The sequence below is a fragment of the Neolamprologus multifasciatus genome, chromosome 15 (genome assembly GCF_963576455.1).
Source record: "Neolamprologus multifasciatus chromosome 15, fNeoMul1.2, whole genome shotgun sequence".
NCBI classification, from domain to species: domain Eukaryota; kingdom Metazoa; phylum Chordata; class Actinopteri; order Cichliformes; family Cichlidae; genus Neolamprologus; species Neolamprologus multifasciatus.
Genome location: NC_140453.1, coordinates 11,032,613 through 11,043,620, shown reverse-complemented (window position 1 = coordinate 11,043,620; position 11,008 = coordinate 11,032,613). Strand labels below are relative to the sequence as shown.

Genomic DNA, 11,008 nt, shown 5'->3' with positions numbered 1-11,008 from the left:
GTTTAGCATTGACATGCAGTGTGCAGCCAAAGTTAAAGTGGTCTGGAACAATCTGGAATGATGTTCCGGCATCTTGAGTCAAGGAGTAATTAAATGTGATAGAGAGGTTAATGCATATTACTATCAAATTTGTTATTTTTTTCTTTGATGCAGCTTGGCTTTGCTTTCCATTACGGCCTGGAGTTGCTGAGTAATAAAATGATGACATCCCACGGCCTGCTTACACCTTCAACACCCGTTTTCCCTTTTTATTCCTCTGATGCGTTCATGGTGCAGCTCAACATATATCACCAAACACACAAAATGTTTCTGCCTATTATCTGTGAGCGTAAATGTACAGTTTCCCAGGCAGAGAAAAAACATGAAGAAACTATATTCAAAGCTAAAGACTGCTCAGCAAGTGAAATTTGCAAGGAATTTAAATTCTGCGTGTGTTTCATTTTAGAGTTTTTACTCCTCAGCTGTAAAAAGCTGATGGGGTATTGTGGTCACCCCACCAGGCAGCTGGTGTGGAAACCAAAGTTTGTGAATGGGATAACTCGAGTATGAGCCAACGTAGAATTTTCAAATTGATACCATAAATGCCTCTACTGAAAATAACAGCCATGTTTGAATCTCAGTGACCTCAAGGCTGAGGTCAGAGGTCAAGTTTTCCAAAAATCTTGCCGACGCAATAACTTGAGAACAAGATAATGTAGGATTTTCAAATTGATACCATATGGCCATAGAGGGGAAGCACTAACAACTGCCAGTATTTTTAAATCAGATATTGGACCTATATATAATGTGTTGCTAAGTTATGTTTTGTGAGGCCTTGAAGCTTCTTCAGTTCTGACCTGAACTGAAGAAGCTTCTCAGATGAGAGGTGAAATGTCTTCAAGCAACTTAAAGAAGTCCAGATGCTTTTCTTTCCAAGCTCCTAGATTGTCCCCTTTCTGGTTTCATATTTTTTTGCAGATTGACAAAACCAAAGTTGAACTTTTTTCGGATGTTTGTGTCCTGTTCCACTGCGTGTAAAACTAATGCAGCATTTCATGCAAAGAACATTATACCAACAGTTAAATATGGTTCTAGTGCAATTGTCTGGTGGTGCTTGTGTGTGTGTGTATATATAATTTGTATTTATTTATTTTTTTCCTGAATATATTTGGTCAAATTGTAAAATAGAAATGAATATACACGTAGCAGCACGGATCAGCTGATTAATAAATAGATTATATCACAACATGTCTGTGAAGGTTCACAATATATCACAACCTACCAAGAGACTGGATTCTATGGCTGCAATCAACATATTTCAAAATTTTACTTGGAAGGCAAACCTTCTACATTTATGTTTTTTTCACAGTTTCAGTAATGCTTGGCAAATCGTTTGCAAATGTTTGCTTAAAGTCAGTGTCTTCCATGCAAACTACTTGTCACTGTGGCCTCCTCCAGGTAGGACATGCCCAGAAAACCTGATCCAGAAGGCGCCCAGGAAGTATCCTAGTCAGATGGCTGAACCAATTCAACTGGCTCCTTGCGATGTGGAGGAGTACCGCCTCTACTCTGAGCCTCCCTCGGATGGCTGAACTCTTCACCCTACCTCTAAGGGAGAGCCGAGCCACCCTTCGGACAAAACTCATTTCCACCGCTTGTGTCAGCGATCTCGTTCTTTCAATCACTACCCAAAGTTTTTGACCATAGGTGAGAATATAAAATAACACCATGTGTGTAACTCCAACAAGTGGTTAAATTGTTGGCCAGAGTGTAGAGATTATGTCAGATCTTAGACATTTTAAGTAGGAGCAAATAAGAATGAATCATCTGACACCTCATAGGTTTTTTCCTGTTTGCCATTAGAAGTTTAATCTCAAAACCTCTGGTGTGCATGTGATATATAAAGGGATATAATGGTGAAGTGTGAGGTATTTGCAAATAAAATTTAATACCACAGTATCTAATACTTTATGAGTGACCCATTAAATCAACAGCCTTCACTTTCACTTTATCAGCTCGCTCTTCACCACAATAGACCAGTACAGTGTCTGGATCACTGCAGCTGGAGCCCCAATCCATCTGTCAATCTCCTGTTCGCCTCCTTTCCTCATTCATGAAAAAGATCCTTGAACTCCTTTGATAAAGTATTACCTTTAGGTAAAATGGTTGGCACAAAATACATAATGTATATTTAAAAAAATAATTTGGGGGAAAAGTAAATCTTTTGATAACTCCAAAAGAGAGTTATCAGTCCTGCAAACGTGTGCATTGTCCAAGAAATTAAAGGACTGAATATGGAAGACTGTCTAACAGAAAGCCCATGAGAATGTCATAATACAGCTTTTAAAAGGCAATAAGATCTGAAAAATTATGTGAAAAGAAAATCCATCCAAACTTGTTCTCTTAAGGTCAGTGACATTTCCTGAACAATTCATTATGATGAATATCATAAACGGTTCGCATATAGTTCTCAGGGGTAATAAAATCTAAATACAGAGATCCAGCTCTCAAAAGTCATTTGTTACAATGCAAACACTTGTTTTAGTACTGTAGTGGGCTGGAGGCTGCAACACAACATCTGTACGAGGTAACTAAATATATTCAAAGTAAAAAGAAAACTAAATATATTTGATTTTTAATTTTCTTTTTACTTTATTTAATTTTTTCCAGCTCAATGTAATCTTTTAATATGTAAGTTCTAAGTTGAAAAAGTAGTTTTCAAAGCCTTTGCACAAAAAAGTTTTTTTAAAGTATTACATCTTAATATCAAAAACATAATGCTTTATTACATGTTGTAGTACGGTGGGGATATGAGGTCAGCTATAAACTAAAGGAGAGGCTGTCAGTACCTCACCAGGAGATGCAATTTTTAATAAGAATTTTTCTTATCATTTTCTTCTTGTCAAAGGACAAAGTGTTGTACAATTATGTATTTTGGTTTAACTTCAAAACTAAATGTCTTACAAATCGTGTCAAGCTGTCTGGATCCTTTTTGACTCCCTCTTTTTATCTGTTTTCACAGATATTCATATCTCACCCTGTAGCATTATATTAGGTTATACTTAACAAATGTACTTTTCTCTTTGGTCATTGCTCACAGAACACCTCATATAGCATGCATAAAGAAACTACAACAAATCACTCTTTGGACGTGGAAACCAGGTTCTTGGACCCGCACTTGACCCCTGAGCCCATGGTTTCTCTTGATTTTCAAGTCTGAGCATTGAAATATTCTCTGCAAATGGCAGATCGCACTAGATTGAGAACCCTATATATCACCTACACCACCATCATTCTGGTAACATTCGTAAAAGTCTCCTCAGGACCTGCCTGCAGCTTCCTAAGCAGCATGATTAACCCTTTAAGACCTACCATAGAACCAAGTCCGCCAGAGCTTATATTATATTTTTACATGCTGTAGTGCCATTTTTGGGAGCATTTCAAGTTGCTATACATCAATACAACCATTACAGCCTAGATTTTAATAATATGTAGGAATTAAGTGCATAGTGATTACATAAATTGCAAAAAAGTGCAATAAACTACAAAAAAATTGAAAATCGTTTTTGTTTTTTTAACATATATTTCTAGTTAGAGAAATTTAAGAGGCTTATCCCTCAAAACTGTAAATACAAAAAAGTTGCACAAAATAGTTTCCCACCACAGGAAATTTATTTTGAGTGCCTTCATAGTTTTATTTTTGAAATACACCAATTTTTATACACTGCAGGAAAAACGAAAATAAATATCATAGTGCAAATTTGCAAAAAAGCAGCATATGCATCAAAATAAACTATTTCCAGCAGTGCAATATGAGTCCTAAGCATCCCAGAAACGATACAGAAAGTCATAAAGTCAAAGATAACTTTTAAAAACACCAGTATAAGCTCATTGAGGCCCGGACCGTAAAAAACTACATTTCCGCGAAAATGACGTCACTTCCGGTTTCGGGCAGGTCATGGCGATAGTTCGCGCTGCCGTCTAATCCAATGTAGGAAGTGTTACAAACAGCTGATCGGATCAGCAAAGCCTGTTTCTGGAATATTATGTTTTTGTTGCTGCAAGCGCTTTTTATGCAGTTTTTGCAAAGCTATATGTGGAAGGAAACTGTGACTTAGGACAAGCTGATGGCATCCCAGATAGCAAGGAAACATTGAAACAACGTGGAGTCAATATCAGGCGACGTCATTGAACCAACGTTGAAGTGTGACGTTGACCTAACGTCACTCTTGCACCCTTTTTTAATGTTGAAACAACGTCAGGTTTTGATGTTGAATCAATGTTGAAACCTGACATTGAAACAATGTCAGATTCTGATATTGAAACACTGTTGAGCTATGGTGTTGATTTTCCACCTCTTTCGCACAGTTGCTTTTTATTAAAACAACAGTTAAATCATGACTGGAAATCTACCTTTCTTTATAAGTATTTTAACCAATACTAAACTACTGCATGTTTCCATCAATACTTAAACCACCTAAACACATAATTGTACTTATTCCTCAAATTGGACACCCTTTATAAAAAACAACAACAACAAATGTCTCACAATGTATCATGTCAATATTAATATCCTAAAATAAGAAAGCATTGCATGTGATGTTACAGAGAAAAAAAATAAACAAAAAAAGGTCAATAGGCATGTTTCGTTTGCTAAATACTTTATTAAAAGACAGTTTCCTATTTACATTTATATGTTTCACAGAAGTTTGTAATTTTTTACTCTGGGATGGGGATGCATGATGTGCGTCCTGCACCACCCATACCCATACGATCTGGGGCGTATCGGAGCCATTTCTGCACTGCTTGTGCAAAGACAAACTCGGACATAGAGTTTGCCCCTAACTGCTGCGTCAGGCCATCTAGGAAAAAAATACACACACACAAACAAAAAAAGTGAATTAGAGCACATGAATAAGCTCTTGTTAACTGTCTTCAGCGGGGAGAAAGTATGTAAACTCCTAGGCTGATAAACATGAAAGTCACCAGGCGTAAATCTGCAAACTGCCGCATTTGATTCCCAAAGAGCTATGAGCGGAAAAAGTGATAAGTCTTAGCATGGTGTGCCGTGTAGCCTTTAAAACAAAATAAACATGGGGTCCTCGGGCTGTACAACTACAACCCGAGGACTAAACAAGCCAAAGACCAAAGACTCCATCTCCAGATTAACCGGACATGAAAGTCTTGTTATTAAGAAAGACAAAGTAATATAGCAAAAAAAACTGTAAAACTTACCACCATATATGCATTTGCAGAGCGCTGTATCTTTAAATGCCATTTTTTGCTTTGTCTGGTCCTTGGTTTTTTTCCCTGCCCAGTTGAGTACCGAGGCCAGCTCATTTGTAATGGCATAAGCCATTACACGGCGGACTCGCACCTCCAGTGTGGTCTCTCCAATCAAGGCAAAGCGTCTCACCTATAGACACATTTTAAGAGATGGAATTAGCGTGTCTCATGTCTTAAATGTGTATGCAAGTGCTTGTGTGTTTAATCAATAGGCAACAACATTGTCATCCCCTATGTAGCCGGTGTATCAGAGAAACTCAGGAGGGTTTTCTCCAAGCATGACATCCCGGTGTACTTCAGACCCAGCAACACACTCAGACAAAAACTGGTTCACCTGAAAGACAAAACGCCAAAACACAGACTTAACAATGTGGTGTATGCCGTACAGTGCAGCGAGGAATGCCCAGACCTCTACATTGGAGAGACCAAACAGCCACTTCACAAGCGCATGGCACAACACAGAAGAGCGACCTCCACAGGACAAGATTCAGCTGTCCATCTGCATCTTAAGGATAAAGGACACTCTTTCGAGGATGCCAATGTTCACATTTTGGACAGAGAGGACAGATGGTTTGAAAGAGGAGTGAAAGAAGCCATCTATGTCCACTGTGAGCGACCATCTTTGAACAGAGGCGGTGGTTTACGACACCAACTCTCTGCCATCTATAATCCAGTTTTGAGATCCCTTCCCAGACGCCTTAAGGCCCACTCACACCCTGGGCCATCTGACCTCAGGAATTCGCATGATAAGGTGGGGCCAGGTTTCACAATGAACTCACCCGAAACTCTGGCTGATTGGGACCCACACCCAGTTCCACACCTTGGCTCAGGCGATTAGAGGATCATCAGGGGGTCCTTTTGTCCCTCTGTGGGGGGACACTCCCACCAGGGTTATATCTGGGACTCTCCACCATTTGACCTTAGAACTGAAGAAGCCTCTCGGATGAGAGGTGAAACGTCTTCAAGTAACTTAAAGAAGTCCAGACGCTTTTCTTTGCAAGCTCCTTTGACTTGACAGTCATAATATTATCAAGGAGTTGCCTTTAAATTGTTAAATGTTTAATATTGTCATGTCTGATAACATCAGTGGACCAAATTATACAGAAACTGCAACTCAATCAGAAACACTAATCAGATTAACTGTTTATCATTTTTTCTGTCTCAAAGTTTTTTTCTTTCATCAGATGTTGTTATTGGGGACATATCCAGACATATTTAACTGGCTTCTGTAATCACACAGAAATTGGACACAGTAATGCCCTTTGACCATCCGCTCTCATTCTTCCCCTATCTTGTTTTCTATCAATGTTTTTTTTTATTTTTGCATTCTCTCCCAACATTTTTCCTTCTCCCGTTTGTTTCCTTATGATGTTTCTCAGATTTTAGTTTTGTTTCTTTTTCCCTGGAACATTACAGAAGTCAATTTTGATTTACTTGACTCAACAGCTCAGCAGAATGTTATGGTCTTTAAATGTTTCTAAAAAAGAAAATAACCATGATGTTGCATTTAAGTGCAGAGTAAAAAGTTTATATTTTTAATATTTAGGTGGTCGTGTCACTTCAGCGAGTGCCGCAGACAATATCATCTTTCATGTTTGAGGTAAAATATCCTGCTGTCATCAAGCTGTAGATAGCACTTCATGCAGCAAGTCAAATTTTAGGTGGGATTTATGTGTATTTTCATAACATATGAAATAGATTATATATTAATGCTATTGTATTATATATACAATATATATATATATATATATATAATTTTTAATTTCCCCGCTCGCCCCTGTGGGTGGTTAATCCTTCAAGCTCGGGTCCTCTACCAGAGGCCTGGGAGCTTGAGGGTCCTGCGCAGTATCTTAGCTGTTCCTAGGACTGCGCTCTTCTGAACAGAGATCTCCGATGTTGTTCCCGGGATCTGCTGGAGCCACTTGCCTAGCTTGGGAGTCACTGCACCTAGTGCTCCGATTACCACTGGGACCACTGTCACCTTCACCCTCCACATCTCTTCGAGCTCTTCTCTGAGCCCTTGGTATTTCTCCAGCTTCTCGTGCTCCTTCTTCCTGATGTTCCTGATGTTGCTGTCATTCGGAACCGCTACATCAATCACTACGGCTGTCTTCTTCTGTTTGTCTACCACCACTATGTCCGGTTGGTTAGCCACCACCATTTTGTCCGTCTGTATCTGGAAGTCCCACAGGATCTTAGCTCGGTCATTCTCCACCACCCTTGGGGGCATCTTCCATTTTGACCTTGGGACTTCCAGGTTATACTCAGCACAGATGTTCCTGTACACTATGCCGGCCACTTGGTTATGGCGATCCATGTATGCCTTGCCTGCTAGCATCTTGCACCCTGCTGTTATGTGCTGGATTGTCTCTGGGGCATCTTTACACAGCCTGCACCTGGGGTCTTGCCTGGTGTGATAGACTCCAGCCTTTATGGATCTTGTGCTCAGTGCTTGTTCCTGTGCTGCCATGATTAGTGTCTCCGTGCTGTCTTTCAGTCCAGCATTGTCCAGCCACTGGTAGGATTTCTGGGTATCAGCCACCTCCGCTATCTGTCGGTGGTACATACCGTGCAGGGGCCTGTCCTTCCATGATGGTTCCTCGCCTTCCTCCTCTTTCTTGGATTTCTGCTGCCTGAGGTATTCACTGAGCACGCTGTCAGTTGGGGCCATCTTCGTGATGTATTTGTGGATGTTCCTTGTCTCATCCTGGACTGTGGTGCTGACACTCACCAGTCCCCGGCCTCCTTCCTTCCGCTTAGCGTACAGCCTCAGGATGCTGGACTTGGGGTGAAACCCTCCATGCATGGTAAGGAGCTTTCTTGTTTTTATGTCAGTGGCTTCTATCTCCTCCTTTGGCCAGCCTATTACCCCAGCAGGGTATCTGATCACGGGCATGGTGTAGGTGTTGATGGCCTGGATCTTGTTCTTACCGTTCAGCTGACTCCTCAGGACTTGCCTGAACCTCTGCAGGTACTTGGTGGTTGCAGCTTTCCTAGCGGGCTCTTCATGGTTCCCATTTGCCTGCGGGATCCCCAGGTACTTGTAACTATCCTCTATGTCTGCAATGTTGCCTTCTGGTAGTTTGATCCCCTCTGTTCTGACTACCTTCCCTCTCTTTGTTACCATCTGACTACACTTCTCCAGTCCAAACGACATTCTGTCATTGCTGTATATCCTGGTGGTGTGGATCAATTAATTGATGTCTCGTTCCCTCTTGGCATACAACTTGATGTCATCCATGTACAGGAGGTGGCTGACAACTGCTCCATTCCGTAGTCGGTATCCGTAGCCAGTCTTGTCAATGATTGCACTGAGGGGGTTCAGGCCTATGCAGAACAGCAGTGGGGACAGAGCATCTCCTTGGTAGATCCCGCACTTGATGGTGACTCGTGCTATGGGCTTGGAGTTGGCCTCTAGTGTTGTACAAAACATACCCATTGAGGTCCCGATGAAGGCTCTCAGGGTCCTGTTGATCTTATATAGTTCTAGGCATTCCAGGATCCAGGTGTGGGGCATTGAGTCATAGGCCTCCTTGTAATCAATCCAGGCAGTGCACATGATGGTCAGTCTGGTCTTGCAATCTCGGCTGACTGCTCGGTCTATCAGTAGCTGGTGTTTTGCGCCTCTAGTATTCTTGCCCATACCTGTCTGTGCCCCGCTCATATATTGACCCATCTTAGGCGCTATGATGCCTCACAGGAGCTTCCACGTGGTGCTGAGGCAGGTTATTGGTCAGTAGTTGGAGAGGACCGGTCCCTTCTGGGGGTCCTTGAGGATCAGGACTGTCCGGCCTGATCCTTCGTCAACTAGCAGCAGGAGAATAAACAGCTGGTTTATTCTCCTGCCTTCTATCTCTCTGGTGTACCTCCTCAATCGGCTGGCCAAGGCTGTGAATCGTTGCTTGGCAGTTTCCAAGGCCTCAGATATGGATAACTTCCTGTACTTCTTAGGCACCTTGTTCATTGTGCCTTTCTCCAACTCCGATAGTTGGCTGACCTCCTACCTTGATTTTAGCCTCTAACCTCCTTCTCCATGGAGGGTACTGCCCCTTGTGGCTGTTCAACTTGTAGCCAAGAATCTCACTGATCACTGCCGTATTGTAGATCAGCTTGTTAGTGTCGGTAATCGTGGCTGTAGGTATCGTCTGTAGTGCTGCATTAACATCATCTAGCAGACCTTCCGAGGGTACTTCACGTAATCTTGGTAACTGGCTACAGCGGGTCCAGGTTTCAAGCTTGGCCATGATCCTACTTTTCAGGAGTAGTCTAACCACTACGCTATCCAGCTGCTATATATATATATATATATATATATATATATATATATATATATATATATATATATATATATATATATATATATATACATGTGTGTGTATATATATATATATGTATATTTATATATATATATATATATATACATATATATATATATATATGTGTATATATACAGTATATACATATATATATAGATATAGATATAGATATATATATATATATATATATATATATATATATATGTATATATTAGGGGTGCAACGATACACAAAATTCACGGTTCGGTTCGGTTCGATACTTTGGTGTCACGGTTCGATAATTTTTCGATACAAAAAAAATGTTCATGCCTTTTTATTAATTTGTCATTTATTATCGTTTATTATCATTTATTATAAACTGTGTATAGAGAGCGACAGTACTGATTGGTGAGTGACGATAATTTGCGCACCAATTCCTCTGACATCGTCTTATAAATCGTTAGCTTACTATGCAAACATGACAAGTGAAATCTCCCGCAGCAAGCTTAAACATGTGAGAGGTTGATCGCGCGGAGAATCGCTGAGCATTATGTGAGTGCGTGTGTAAAAGCAGCAGGATATATATTTTAGTTCTGCTGAGCCAAATAACACAGGTCAGGGTGAAGAAGTGACAGCCAAAGAAAAGCTTACCACTGTGGCTGCAATATGACAAGCTAAATAACCAGGGGTGCACATAAGTGGTCCGCAGGTGCGCATTCGCTGTCAAAATGAAAAACGCGCACAAGATAAGAAGTTGCAACGCGTGTTTGCGTACATAAGATTTTCTGGAGGAGGACAGACATTTGTTTAGAACTCTTAAAGATGTCAAAGAAGCTCCTTTAAGCAATTACTGTGATGTTCCTCCACCTCCAAAGAAATGTCAGAAGGAGTCCGAACCACAAAAGAAGCACATATTCTCGGAAAAGTAGTTGCAGGAGGTGAGCTGGCTTCAAACAAATGATGAACGCACAGAGATGTGGTGCAGAATGTGCCGTGAAAATTTAATAAATGACAAATTAAAAAGGCATGAACATTTTTTTTTGTATCGAAAAAATATCAAACCGTGACACCAAAGTACCGAACCGAACCGTGAATTTTGTGTATCGTTGCACCCCTAATATATATATATATATATATATATACCTCCTCAAATAAACTCCAATCAAATAAAGAAAAGGATCAGTAACTTTCTGGAATAAGCGCTAAGTGTAAGGTCACATTTTCCAAGAGACATATTAAACAAACTAATAAAAGTAAATAAAAATAAACAAAACTTTTTAAAAGCCTCTCATATTTTTCCTTACAGTCTTTTTGAGGTCATTTGGAATTAAACTGGACCTATAATTTCTGCCTGTGTTAAATATTAAATATTTTTAAGCAATGTTCATAGTTTAATAATATAAAAACTGGATTTGGATTCAGCCTGTTTGCTTCCAACTAACTTCCAA

General features: G+C 40.3%; 1 long non-coding RNA gene across 1 annotated transcript; it reads right to left on the bottom strand.

The window, feature by feature from the left end:
* Window positions 1-4,717: 4,717 nt before the first annotated feature.
* On the bottom strand, window positions 4,718-6,290 carry LOC146501650 (uncharacterized). Its single transcript, XR_014869641.1, has 2 exons — window positions 5,215-6,290; window positions 4,718-4,841 (listed from the first exon to the last, which is right to left on the bottom strand). It is a non-coding gene; the product is annotated as an uncharacterized LOC146501650 (long non-coding RNA).
* Between the last annotated feature and the right edge of the window lie 4,718 nt (window positions 6,291-11,008).